The sequence below is a fragment of the Pleurodeles waltl genome, chromosome 10 (genome assembly GCF_031143425.1).
Source record: "Pleurodeles waltl isolate 20211129_DDA chromosome 10, aPleWal1.hap1.20221129, whole genome shotgun sequence".
NCBI classification, from domain to species: domain Eukaryota; kingdom Metazoa; phylum Chordata; class Amphibia; order Caudata; family Salamandridae; genus Pleurodeles; species Pleurodeles waltl.
This window is the reverse complement of record NC_090449.1, coordinates 1,060,866,677-1,060,881,705: the sequence shown is the minus strand read 5'-3', so window position 1 is coordinate 1,060,881,705 and position 15,029 is coordinate 1,060,866,677. Positions and strand designations below refer to the sequence as shown.

At 43.3% G+C, this 15,029-nt stretch overlaps 1 protein-coding gene across 3 annotated transcripts in view; it reads right to left on the bottom strand.

Moving 5' to 3' along the window:
• Positions 1-15,029, bottom strand: part of TBC1D5 (TBC1 domain family member 5) — a 1,391,198-nt gene that overhangs the window by 1,337,093 nt on the left and 39,076 nt on the right. The window contains exon 3 of one of the 3 annotated variants that reach the window (XM_069212078.1): positions 11,095-11,138. The exons of the other annotated variants lie outside the window; for them this stretch is intronic. The gene's annotated coding sequence lies outside the window, so the exon portion shown is untranslated. The remainder of the gene's footprint in view (positions 1-11,094; positions 11,139-15,029) is intronic. 3 annotated transcript variants of the gene reach the window in all.

Sequence of the window (15,029 nt, the reverse complement as noted above, 5' to 3'; positions counted from 1 at the left end):
GAGGGATGAGGCCTGCATGATACCATGCGTCATTAGAAGTCTGACTTTAAATAACCTTAGAAAGCCAAGAAGTAAAATCCATAATTTATTTATTCAACGATAATTATTCATCTTCCTGCTTTTGGACAAAAAAGTGCAGCGATCTGACTCACTGTAGCTGCCTGGTAAGTGATAATATCCCACGATGCTCTGTTACATATTCAGCCACAACTTTTACAGTAAGCATGTGTGATATGTACTGCAGCCACTATTACCCATCCTCTAGAACTACAAATATCTGAAATAGTTTGATCAAGGTTGGATCCATTCAACTCCTTCCTGTTCTGTCTTATTCCCTCTGATATTTTGTTTGATTTTGTCTCATAGAAGGTGAAAAGAGGCAAGTTCTGGTCCTCAGAAGAGATCCCGGCCATCACTTCTGCACTCGGTAGAAGTCAGAACTGATTGTCGTCAATTTTTTTCTCTTCACCAGGTTGCTCCGGTTAAGAACCTGGCTATATGAAGTGTGGGATAAAGCGCCATGCAAATCATAAGTGGATGAGAAAGATGGCCCCAAATGGGTCAGAATCCTGTGCCAAGGCAGAATAAAGCTGGCTTCTTTTAGCTATGCTGCATTGTCCCCTCAGTCTCCAGCAGTGCATTTAACACTGGGATATAGTCCATTAAGAGCCCCAAGACGAAAGGTAGAGAAAAGCACGTGACTGAGAAATGATAAACATTTTATGAAGAGCAGACTGAAGAATTCAGCCTCCCTGTAGCTGAACAGATTTTTCTGGGACAGCTTTGAAAAGTGTTGGGGTCACTAGTGAATATGGAATTGCTGAATAAGGCATTTTTAGCTATGCAAAAAAAAATAAGGGGTGATCTGGTAGTCCCAGGAACTTGGGTGATTTCTCTGCTGTACACACACAGAGAGTCCTTCAGACGCAGTCATAAAGAACATCAAGTATTTGGTGTCTCCATCAGGACACGGGGACAGAACAAATGGGCAAGAGCACAGTAGTTCAAAAAGGAGCGGCCTAATTCAGGTTTGAGAAGAACCAAGGAAAAGGAGATTGGGACAATTGACGCTAATACAGCAACAAGCATCTGCTAAAATAAGAGTATCTGAAGCAGCACAACAGCCATCGGCGACCGGGACTGTTGCCCTGCTGCTCCTGATACTGTCCCCCTGAAGACCACCCGTAAGTGTCCCATTGGGGGTCGAAACGTGTCAAATATTATTAATGTTTTTTGGACTGCCTTTTACCAAACGCCACTTATTGAAACAAACAGATTCCATTTGCGAAAAAAGCGTTTTGATGTTTGATTTAACAACCACAAACCTATCAAATCACTCTTGAAACGGATCATTGGCTTCATTTTCATCTTTCGCTTGCACGAGCCACAAACAATTTACAGTCACTGTTGCATTTCATTGTAGCACCTTGACTGCGGTTTATTTTTGGAAACAATTGAACATATGTACGTATACTGCATTTAATCATAAATGATCATACTTTGACAACTGGTTGCACAAAACAACTGAATCATTCCTAAATGTACTGCGAAAGAACCACTGTTCGCTTTACTACTGACAGCTCAGCCTGCTCAGTGTACAGGGTTGCCCCTTGTTTCAGTATTTAAGGGAGCACACAACCACCAAGGCCAATCCTACATGGCCAGTCACTGTAAATGAAAACAAAATGAGCATTGCCTGGCTGGTTAATAACTAACAGCACAGAAATGCTACTCACTTTAGTTGTATGCTGCGTTAGCTGTCAATTTTATATTTCAAATACCAATGTATACATATGTGCAATGCTGGAAGAAAGGGAGGACCAGCAGGATTCCACTTCCGCAGTAATCCCCGAGCTGGAACCAAGATTCAGGCCCATTGCACCGGTCTTCCAGAATAGACTCTAATAATGCTGTGCGTCCACACTTGGGAGCGGGGGAGGCTACGCTCTTCGAGCTTGCTTCAGGTACTAGGACCGCCAGCCTCGCAGTGGCAGTCGGACCGCTGCGGCTGTGGCAGTCCAACTGCCAAATTACAACTTTGGTGGGCAGACCTACCTAAAGACCGCCGTCTGTGCCAGGATCATAGATCCCAATAAGGTGACAATGGCTGGGCTTGTAACCAGCCATGGCAGCGCTGAACTCAGCCCCGCCTGGCTGATTATAACTCCACTTTCCGCCAGACTCTTCCCGCCATGAAAAGGCTGGCAGAAAGCCAGTGCTGGGGCCCCCCCTGCCAAGCACCGTCTGAATGTGTACCGTCCGCTTTGCAGACAGAGTGCACTCTGAGGGTGCTGGAGGGCCCCCTCTGTGCTACGATACAGGACTTGGCTCCCTTAAGTGAGCCGAGTTCTATATCGTAGCACAGTTCACGCCGGACTGACCGACGGGAACACGTATTACAATGTTCCTGCCCATCAGCCCGCCTGGAACGTAATGTGCTCGGTGGGACATCACCGCCCTGGTGCTGGGTAAAAGTAAGAATCAAGCGCCTGTTAAGAATGTGTGCTTTGCAGAATATCAACGACCTTGGTCTGTAATCATTTATACAGCTAAATATATTTTAATGTTTGACAGAGTTTATCAATATCAAGCCAACCCATTTATCTATCTTAACGAAACAGGGCCTTAAAGACACTTAAAAGGCATCATAAATGATGTCTCTGGGGGTCACATGCAGAGTTCGTCACTGAGACATAAAATCACTGATCCATTTTACCCGCAGTGTATCTTGGCACATGTAGGCTAAATATGAACATCTGCGACATAAGCATTACCCCACTGAGCTACCTTACATGAAATAGAAAACTGTGGCCAACAAATCCCATGTCATTCTCTGCAACTGACACTGTTTATTCAAATCTGGGGCCGGATATTACACACAGGTCTTTCGAGCGGCCCAGGCTCGGTCACCAGCGTTCTACCGAGCCTCACGTGTCTGCATCCGGCGCATTAACCTTACAGTTCACTCCACTTGCAATCTCGCGAGTAAAACCAGGGATTTGCCAGTTTCTTTGGGGTCAGAGTTCGTGTAAGTAATGCACAAGAGGAGTGTCACTGAACAGTTCCCTCGTGACACGTCCGTCATCACTCAACCCTCAAGTGATGGGATAGCTCCCTGAAACCTTCCAATGCCCGGCACTGGATGAATCCACCCTGCCCCTGGGGCTGCCGAGTCCCCTGAAGGGTTGGACCATCGAGGAGAACTCCTGCAGACACCCTGGGGTCCTCTTGGAGGGGGGGTCACTTCAGCACAGACAACAACTTCTTTTTACAAGAAAAGGATCAGAGAGAAATAATCCTTTTATGCAAAACATGCTTCACCTGGTCCCCCTCCCGCCCCCCCCCCCCCACCCTTCACAAACAGCGGCGATTCTCAATATCTTGATTAATATAACGACGTTAAGGGCAGAAATCAACATATTTTGCTTAAAAGTATCTTTTGGAAACTTAACTTTAAACGAAGATGTTGGTAACTCAAGCCAGGAGGGAAGCTCGGTTACTGACAGCACAGGAGTAAAGCCCCTAATATGGGCCTCTAAGCGCTGTGAAGGGGAGAGGCGCTAAGCTTAGAGATATTATATATACATATATATCTCCATATCTATCCACCAACATTTCCCGACATAGCGGTCTTGACATGGGAACGGTAATCCCACCGTTTTCCAAACTAACACATGTATTGTTTGTTATTGAGTCCTTCTTTTATGTTCAGGTGTGGGTATTTAATTTTGATGAGCGTAATTTTCCCCCATCCGTGAACAAGGCTACGGCTGAAACGCTTTGGGAGGAAGACCTTTTCTGCTTTGTTAATACATTGTGCAACTGTTCGCTTGTGTCTTGACTTTTCTTTACATTGGATAAGAAAATACGTGCAGTATATATCAAAAGAGCAGTGGAGGAAGACGCAACCCTTTCGCAGGTTATTTCGGGAAAAGAACAAACATTTTTTTCCCCTTTTTCAAATAAAGTAAGCAGCGCTGAGGGGTCGTGTGCAAAGTGGCCGTCAGCTTACTAAAGGGCAAGCCTAGTAGATAAAAAGAGGTAATTAAAACAAAATAAAAGACAAATACAACTAAACAGAACGCTGCACGTGGCACAGAATCAAAAGGCGACGCGCGCACGGTTAATTGCCATTAAATGATTGGCATCCATTAATTCCTATCCAGGTGTGAGGGATGCGCAGGGAGAGATGCTTCACGGAGCCGGGGCTGCCGCACAACAAGCGGGTATTTATCGAGGCATCGTGCCGTCTTCATCTGAAATCAGCAGGCTATTATTTGTAATAATAGCCCGCTGATTCAAAGGAAAGTCTGTACGCGGCGGTGCCTGCTGCTGGCTCCCCCGGTAAACCCTCTCCTTTGGCAGCCGCAGATTCATGCAACATCCACCAGAAGGTTCCCGATCCCACTGGCAAATGTAGATCGAATTGGGTACCTGTACCTTTTTATTCTAATCGCAGAGAAATCGAGGCCTACTGGATTAAAAATAAAAAGCATTGGCAAAGTGTTTAAAAACTTTTTTTATTGCAATCATATGCCACAAAAGTATAAATGAAACAAATAAAATATTCCATCAACTAAACGTAGCAACCTAATGTTTGCAATAATTTTTATTTTACTTTTTCAAAAGACAAAACATTCACAACACAGCTGTGCAAATCACCAGCATCGATTTATAAAAACTTTTAAAAAGTAGCACATGCAAAATAAACAGTTGGTATTTTAAAATGTAAAAATAAAGGAAACGTAAAAAAGATATTATGATCACGCTTTACAGCGCAAGTGAAAGGAACAATTTTGAGGCGGTCTTCAACAGGCTTTCAGCAGTCACTCAAAATTAAGGGAGCCATTAGGTAAAGTGGGCAGACTCACTGCCCCTTGCTGTATGGTGGGGTGGGAGCAAGCAAAAGTAAGTGTAAGTGTAAGTGTGTGTGTGTGTGTGTGTGTTTTAATTAAAATACAATTTAAAAAAAGTCCTGGGGCCTGTAGATGCATCCCCAACCCCATAGTTAAGTAACATTTCCCCATGGGATGGAGGAGCATGCACCACCCACTCCAACATAAAAAAAAAAAAAACAACAAAAAAAAAAAAAGGGAATTGCTGGCTCATGCTATGACCTGCGGATGAACTTATTATGATAAGTTATTACTTTACGTAAAAAATAAAAAAGTTAAAGGTAGGTTATAATTAGGTGAAAATTTCAGACATTACATTTTAAACAAAACAAAAAAAAAAATGAAATTCACAAGTAAGTTCTTTCTAGTAACTATAACTCTCTCCCTCGACTTGCACTACTAATTACTCACATATCACTCATGACTAGTTCAATGACATCAGTGGTAACATCACTGCAAAATTATGGCATTATTGATGACAATACTGCGCATGGCGTGGGTGCAAGTTATAGTTACCTTAAGGCACAAGTTACAGAAGAGACAACTGTAACTAAATTCACCAGTTGTAGCTATCTTAAGTAACAATAACTTGTGTTCTGCAATTAATTTCTCAAAGACTACTGAATTGATTTACACCAAATCAGAAAAGACTTGCTTCCTGGGGAAAGATCTAGCTTTCTGCTAAATTTGGTGTAATTCCATTCATCTATTTTGGCTCTAGCACCATTTGATTTTCCTACAGGAAAATAAAAAGAAATAAATTTTCTAGTGTTGATCGCCACAGTGTTAAAAAAAATAAAAAAAAAAAAAAGGAAAGAAAAAATATGTCACTTAAAAAAAAACAAAGGTTACAGGGACTTTATAGTTATGCTCACATTTTAAACATATGAAACCATAGAAATTCACCGGTTAGAGTTCTCAAGTAACTATAACTCGTGCCCTAAGGTAACTATAACTCGCCCCCTTGCCATGCACAGTTTTGTCATCGAAAATTTTACAGAAAATATTACATTGATAATATCAAGGATGTTATCAAATTTGTCATGCATGCTGTAATTTATGGGGTAATTAGCAGTGCAAGGCGAGGACACGAGTTATAGTTACCTTAGGGCACGAGTGATAATTACTTGAGATAACTCCAAGTATGGTTTTGTACGTTTAAAATGTGAGCCTAACTAACATCCCTGAAACCTTTAGTTTTAAGTGAATTGTTTATGTTTTTAAAAAAAAACTATTTCCTAATTATAACGTCACTATAACCTTTGTTTTTTTCAGTGAATTTCTATTTTTTTTTAAAAAAATTAAACAAAGTAATTTTAATTACTATATGTTAATCCAACCACCGATGCGCACGGCCTTTGGCCGTGCAATGCAGGAGTTGGCCTGAGGCCTGGCCCTGTGGACAACCCCCAACAACTACCCAACTCCGCACTGTACACAGCCAAAGGCCGTATGTGGTAGGAGTTGGCCACGGCCTGTGTCTCTGGGTATAGGCATAGGTGTGAGGGTGTATTCGGGTGTGAGAGTGGCTGTGAAAGTGTCTTAGTGGTGTTGTGAGTGGGTGCATGAGGGATTCATTGGGTCTGCGGGTGGGCGCGGGAAGGTCTGAGTGCGGCTGTGAGTGGGTGCACAAGGGTCTGAGTGGGTGCACAAGGGTCTGAGTGGGTGCACAAGGGTTTGAGCGGGAGAAAGATTGAAAGAAATTGAGAGAGAGCTTTTTAGGCTTTGATGACATATATTAAGAATGAGATATTTCTGGACAAATTGAAAAGAAAAAATGTATTCGTCAATTAAAAAGAAAGAGCTTACCTTTCAATATGAACCATAAGCTTTTGAAGTTGAAAAGAAATTAAATAAGGAAAATGACCACCGACACACCAGGAGCAGAACCCTCAACTTTCAGTGCGAGGGTCTGTGACCTTAACCTTTGGGCCATAGGGGTCTCCTTATTGTGATGCTTCCAGACACACCTATGGCAATCAACACACGCAAGTGATTGGAAAGAAACGTGAATGTTCTATCACTAGGAAAGGTTAACAGTCAAAACAGTAGTAAATAGACAAACAGACTGCCAAGCCATACTAGGATTTGAACCTTCAGCCTACTGAGTAACAGCACAAGACCTTGACCATTAGGCCAGCAGTAACTCTGATAGCAAACGTAACTTTAACATTCGTACCATACATCTTGTTAGTCTTGCTCTTTGAAGTCATAGTATGGGGAGAAAAGACAGAGAGAAAAAGAGTGTGTGTGTGTAAAACAGAAAAAGAAAGAAAACCGCGGGAGAGCCTCAAGGTCCCCCATAGCCCTAGCTGGCTCCCCATGTCCTGCAGGATCTGGCATTGCTGCCACAAGCAGGGAGCTGCTTGAAATAGCTTGTGGGAGCAATGTTTTCATCCGTTTCCCTGTACCCATATTTGCACGCCCCTATCTATCTTGCCCCAGGGAAGTGGCGGTCCCCGGGGCTGCAGCGGGGGGGGGGTGCAAGCAGACCCCTTCATCCATTTTCTATTTCGCCCCAAGAGGTGGTGGTCCCTGGGGCTGCGGATGGCTGCGTCCCACCCCTGAAGTGAAAATAGATGTGTTTGAGCACTGACTTTGTGTTGCACCACTTTGCATATTAGTTGTGCAGTGTTCACCAGTTGTAGATTACATTTTGTATTCAGTTTAGCTGCCTACTGGCTTTATCATGGCGTTGGACATTGCAGTTGAGCTGTGTTTTTCAACATGGTAAACCGAGCTTGTTTTTCGTATTCCTTTCTCACAGAACACGAACAGTTAGTCAGTCAACATGATAAGGACAGTGCAGGGAAAGGTGCGGCCTTGGAAGGAGAGCCTTGAAATGCTGGCCAGTTTTCAACGTTTTTCTTCCAACTCTGAACTACAGTAGCCAGCAGGTTGGAATATTTCCATCGGGGGGTTTCTAGAAGGCTCTCTATGGTTTTTAAGCTATAAAAAGGTGGCACTGCTCAGTAGCGAGGGAATTTCCAAGACCTTGGTCAGGATTGGACGTCAAATGCCTGACACTTGTCCCGTGAGGGTGGATATCTTTCTCGCAGTGGAATGGGATCATCTTCTTGCTGGCATGAGAAAGATGAAGAGCTTGGCAGGCCCTACGGTGATCTATTTTTACTTTATTCTTTGCTTTGCAATTATGCTATAATATAAATCACATATATTTGAGGTGTACAGTGCAGTTGAGAATCATTTTGAGATATTTTCCTTTCATTGCTGTGACTATTTTTTAAACGTGTGCTTTCGACCTACTAATCTCCTTCATTTTTTAGAAACCTCGTGGTGAAGTAATAATAAACGTCTTCTTTAAACTGAGAAGTGCATTCCAGAGATTTTTGTCAGCTCTGTCATTAGTGAAAGCAAAACAACCCCCGCTCACATGTATGTTTTTGCCCCGAGAGGTGGTGGTCGGACCCCAATTCAAATGAAAAAAAAAAAAAGCCTCCAGGACCTGGCCCCACCTGGGGCTTTATTGAAACAAGCAAAGGAGCCCTGCTTTTTTTTTTTTTTTTTTTTCTTTTTTACATTTTTGGCAGCAATTTCAGCTGAAAATGCAAAACACATTTTTGTCTGGGACTCGGCTGAAGCAGAGCCCCAACATGGCTGCCAACACTTCCTTGTTGAAGTGTTGGCAGAATCAGATCTCCACACGAGATCAGGAGGGTTTGCTGAGCCTTCGTATCCCTATTTGTCCTACAAATTTGGACTTTCTTAAAATTTCGAAAAACCTACTGAACGAATTTACACTGAATAACAAAAATTGCATTTTGTGGACCAAGAGCTACCTTTCTGCCAAATTTGGTGTAATTCCGTCAAGTGGTTCGGGCTGGAGACCTGTTCAAAATCCCCATGGGAATGAACATTGGAAATGCATCTTTTTTGACCCCCTCCTTTTTCTCTACCCCCACTTGAAAGATCGCCCTCAAACTTTCCAGACAGCAGCAGACGTGACTGTCGAATTTTTGGGTAAACTTTTGTGAAGATTCGTCAAGCAGAGTCAAAGATATAGGCACGTCAAAAAACACTTTTTCTATAGAAACTAGGTCCCAACTATAACTACTTAGTGGTGGGTGCCACTAGGTATATGTGTGTATATATATATATATATACATACATACACATACATACACACATATACACACTCTGAGGCTGTCTGATCACAGTGCTCTCAACAAGTGGGCATGCCTCGCCTTATCTGCATTCACAAAAATAAAAACTAGGTCTGCTCAAAATTCACAGCAAAAAGACTGGCACTCCAAGAGTAACTGTGCACGTGATTTTTTTCATACAAATGCCATTATCATTAGGAAACATTTGTTTTCCTAATGATAAGGATGTTTTTTGTTTTGAATAAATAAAAACATTTTTGACGTTACAACTGGAGTGCCGCTGTCCATCTTTTTGCTATGAGAACTGAGCAGCAATAACACATATACTATACATTAATCACACACATATATTTAATTATATTTTCTGAGAAAAAATAAGTGACAATATTGGTGTGTGTTGGAATGAGACATGAGCTAAGTTTACAAACCCTCCCCCTAAAAAAAACCTGAAATACACCACTTATTCTTTACTAAAATAAAAATAAAATAAAACTTCCACCCTTCTCATGCACTGCTTAATACCTCATATATTATATCATTTATGACATGTTAAAATATTATTTGAAAAATAAGTTAAAAGAATAGGAAGGATGAGAATGTGGGTTTGGCATTTGCTCAGCAAGGAGTGCCGGAACTGGCCAGTGGATGATGGGGGCAGAAGTTATAATTGTGTCCCATTCCAACATTAGCAGCCTCTCTCTCCTTTTCAGTGAATTTCTGTTATCATCATCATATGCTAAACTGGACCAATGGCCAGCCAGTCCCCGCTGCGCACAGCCTGGTTTTAGGGCATTCACAAATGAGTCGATCTTAACAACGTGCAGTTTTCTCCTGGTACAAGTGATTACCTTAAAACACTACTGTGTGGGCTACATTTGTGATTCAAGGGTTGCCAAAGGTTTACAGACTCATGTCTTGCCATATTTTGCTTTGTCTCAGATGATGTGGCAAGCAAAGCATTACTCTCCTTCCTATTCTGCCAGCTCTGGTGCTTCCCCTGGCAGAACGTCAAACTATTTTCTACCCTCAGGCTTCCTAAAGTCAGTGAGCCCACAGCAGGTCTTGGAGTTTCCTCAAGATCAGGGCACCCACAAGGCCCGGGTGGCGGTGATCACATATCGTTTGGTTCTGCCTTCCACATTGGTCTGTGATGCCTTGTTTCAATCTCCAGCCTCTGACCATGGACCAGGTCTTTGGTCTTTAGTTTCTTGAGTGTGGAGTTCGATGTAGTGAGTGGATACTGTGCTTAGGAGTAGTTTCAACTCCACGTAGCCTCCTGTCCATCTTCATTTGGCCTGCATGGAGTCTGACTTGCAGGTTCAGGGACTGAGGTTCAGGCTCTCCCACGTTTCTACGGGAAGTAGACACCAACTTCTGGTGCATGCAGATTTTCCTCGACTACCAACACACTTTAAAACCTGGGTCTGCGTAGTTTGTAGGTGTCTGAACTGAAAACAATGGTTTATTTTACAAGAGGTTTATTTGTAAATTTGCGCTCAGTTATTCTTTTTTGCGTAATAGCGTTTGTAGAGGTAGTTCTGCTCGACATGCGCTGCTGGGGACCGTCCTATGGGCCGCTAACAACTTTTCACCTAAAGGCAGATGTAAAATTTTCTGGAGTCCAAGCTTCCCACTTCATGTAGCCTACAACACAGACATGGTCCCAGGATCACTAATCTGCCTGGACAGTGTTTCACGTGGAAATTTTTAAAAAACTGCCTTTATGACCAGGGAGGCCTGCAGACTCCTTAAAAAATATATGGAGGGAACTCGGCCTCCTTCTACTCGGTGCAAAGTGGCACGGCTTAGGATCTGTGGTCATTTATCCAACATTAGGACCTTTCCGTACTAAAGACGAGCGTCCCTTCGTGAATACATCACCTGGTTTTATTAAAAGCAGCCCCGTGTTCTTTTCAACACTGACCTATGCGTTTGCCAAGAAAGAGGTAAAACTGTGTGGCATGATTTCAAACATTAGAACCAGGCACCACAAGGCGTGGCGCATGCCCTTCGCTGTGTGGGTGAGAGTGACCGCCCACGCTCTGTGTTACTCAAGACATAGTTTTATTACTTACAATCGAGGTACACACTGCAGGAAGCCGCTACTCAGGAAATTCATCTGCAATTAAAAGAAACAGACACTAGAGCACAGAACGTCAAACTGTTTGGCTCAAACCCAATAGTAAATTGACCAGGTACCAGGCAAAATGCGCTTTAAAAAACGTCAAATTCAAAATCACTGCAAAGTTTGAAATATTTAACACGCGACTATGAAGAAAAGTAAAAGATAACATTGAATGTGGTTGTCACAATTTTTGGACCACATAAACCCTTCGTCGCCTTTATCCCCCAAAGTCAGAGAAGCGTTATGGCCTTGTTAAAACCATATTCTTAGATTTTCATACACTAAGAAGTAATTGGGAATAAAAACCCTGAATATGGTGTTGGACTTTGCTTTCAAGATGCCACACGTCAACTAACTGCGCCTGCTTCCGCTGCAAATGTCGGCAACATTAGAAAGTTTTACACCGCACATATAAACACTTGAAAAACACCGCTGGTTTCTGGTGCCTTTTACCCTCGAGCCCCACCACCATGCTACAGGCTTTTTAGCAATTATAACTGTGGAAATGCAGTCTGTCATTTCGGAGGGTCTGGTTTACCTGAGGTGGGTCAGCTGTGGAAAAATATATATCACACACAGGTTTACATCCTCTCAAAGAAGGGACCCTCACTCTAGTCAGGGTAAGGGAGCCACACAGCTAAGATAATCCTGCTCACCCCCTTGGTAGGGCAGACAGACACACAGACACACGTGAAAAACACACAAAAAAAAAAAAAAAAAAAAAAAAAAAAAAAAAAAAAAAAAAAAAAAAGACTCCACACCAGTTTAGAAAAATAGCCAATATTTATCTGAACTAAAGACCAAAATGACAAACATCCAACATACCCAAGGAAAAATCACTTTTTATGAATGGAAATGACTTATGAATGGAAATGACTCAATCTATAGGAATCAATAATTGTATCTTTTTAGCACAAAGTACCTAGGATGGGTCAAAAACAAAGATGGTGCAGGCCACAGGGGAAGTGAGGCGCTGAAAAGCAAAGCAATGCATCAGTTCCTTACTGCGCAGGGGAGGTGATGCAGCGATTATTTTTCCAGGAGAGGCGATGCGTCGGTTCCTTACGGGCCAAGGAAGTGATGTGCCTGTTCTTTTCTTGCAGGGAAGACAATACATTGATTTCCAGACACGCAGCCTCAGTTCCTTACTGCAGTGTGTGGACGATGAGAAACTGATGCCCCAGGGACGATGCAAGGAAAATCCAGATGAGCTGGGTTCATGGAGCAGTGGTGAAACAGGCGCTGCATCAATTCTACAACCGTGAAACAGGCACTGCATCTATTCTTCACCCACGAGACAGGGGCTGCATAGATTTTTCTGCTGCAACGCGACAGTGAGTGGATTTTCTTCAGGTCACCAGTCTACACTTCCAAAGGCCCAGGGACTGGAGTTGGCACCAATTGACAGGTCAGGAGTCTCAGCAGAAGGCCCAGGCAGATGAAGGCTTTGATGTTCCCGAGACTTCAAACGGGAGGCAAGTTCAGTCCCAGCCCTTAGAAAACCTTTGGAAACAGGATGTAGAAAGCAAAATTCAGTCCTTTCACTCCCAGGACACAAGCAGCAGGTCAGAATAAAAAAAGACAACAGGCAGAGTTGCAGTCCCTCCTACGGCATTTAGCTCTTCTTCCTGGCAGAATGTCCTCAATGAAGACGTGTTGTAACTTTGTGGGGTCAGATGTCCAGTAATTATATGCATTTCTACCTTTGAAGTAGGCACACTTCAAAGAAAAGTCTTTGTAGTGCACAAGAACATGCCTTTCCTGCCCTAGCCCCAGATATGCTACGGGTGTAGGAGACTGCTTTGTGTAAGGACAGGCACAGTCCTATTCAGGTGCAAGTGTCAGCTCCTCCCATCGCTCTAGCCTAAGAAGATGTATATCATGTATGTAGGACACACCTCAGCTCCCTTCTTTGTGCGACTGTCTAGCGTGAATTCACAAACAGCCCAACTGTTATCCAGACCCAGACGTGTATTCCACAGCCGTGCAGAAGCACAGAATGGTGGAGCAAGAACATGCACACTTTCCAAAAGTGACATTTGCAAACTTACAATTTAAAAACCAACTTCACCAAAATATGCATTTTTAAACTGAGTTCAGAGACCTCAAACTCCCTATTCCTATCTGCTCCCAATGGGAAATTACACCTGAAAGATATTTCAAGGCAATTCCCATGTTACCCTTTGGGAGAGCTAGACCTTGCAACAATATTTCACTATCAGGACATGTAAAACGGATCAATACATGTCCTACGTTTTAAATACACTGCACCCTGCCTTGGGCTTACCTTAGGGGTGATTTACATGTAGTAAAAGGGAAGGTTTGAGCCTGGCAAGTGGGTACACTTGCCAGGTTGAACTGGCAGTCCAAAACCACACACACACACAGACACTGCAGTGGCAAGTCTGAGATGTTTACAGGGCTACTCTTGTGGGTAGCATAATCAGTAATGCTACAGGCAGACTAGTAGCATTTGATTTGCAGGCCCTGGGCACACTTGATGCACTATATTGAGCACTTATTAGCAAATCAAAAATGCCAATCATGGAGAAACCAATCACCAATTCCATTAAGACAGAGAGTACTTGCCCTTTAGCGCTGGTCCAGAGTTCTAAGGCCAGCAAAAATGAAGCTCAGCACAAGATCAAAAACAGGAGGCCAGAAGCCATAAAGACAAGGCAAACCAAACTAGAGCAGACAGGTCTAACAAAAGAGATATATATATATATATATATATATATATATATATACATACATACATACATACATACATATACATACACACACACACACTAGTTAGGACCATGTTTTCATAGAAAAAGTGTTTTTTGACTTGCCTATCCATATCTTTGGCATCGTTTGACAAATTCTTTGTGGGCATAGAATGTTTCGAGGTGATCCATCAAATGGTGGCGAGAAAAATAAAATAAAATGGGGAGGTCAAAAAAGTTGAGCTGCCAATGTTAATTCCCATAGGACCTTTTAGACACGTCTCGAGCCTGAACCACTGGACGGAATTACACCAAATTCAGCAGAAAGCTAGCGTTTGGTATGCAGATTACACTTTCGCTTATTTGTAGTAAATCCATTCGGTAGTTTGAGAAATTTAGGGAAATTCAAATCTGTATATCAATGGCCACAAAGTATTCAGGAACAAAGACAAACTTGTGCAGGGAAATGCACAGCTCGGATTAGTTGCCAACACTTCAAACCAGGAAGTGTTGGCAGCCATCTTGGGACTCTGCTTCGGCCGAGTTCCAGTAAAAAAGGTATTTAAAAAAAAAAAAAAAAAAAAGCAAAATTTTTATTTCGAGGTAAAAAATAATATTTCAATAAACAAGCCCAGGCTCCTATGCTTGTTTTTGACAGGCCCCTGGGTGGGACAGGTCCCGGACATTAATATTCTGTGTGGGTTGGGCCTCCCGCCACCCCTACAGCCTCGGGACCGCCACTTTCTCTGGGTGACTTTTTCTAATATATGCGGGGGGGGGGGTCTGTGGCCCCCCCCTCCAGGCCCCTGGGACTACCACCTTCCCAGACAAATTGGTTAAAGTGTGTGGAGGAGACATAATAAATGTGGGAGGAGCCAGGCAAACTCCTTCCCCCACCGAGCCCCAGGGACCACCACCTCTCCAGGGCAATGTCTAAACACATGTGGGAGGGATGCCCCCCACAGCCCCAGGGATTATCACTTCCCTGCAGCTTTTTGCACGTTGGTGGGGAGGGGGGGGGGGGGGGGGGGGGGGAGGGGAGGCATGACCATCCTCTGTCCCACTCCCCACCCCAAGGAGCTTCTGATAGCCCTGGGGACTGTTACCACTAGGGCCAGTTCCTGCTATTTCCTGGGGTGTCCACCCCCGGGACATAGCGGTTTGCTGTGGCTCT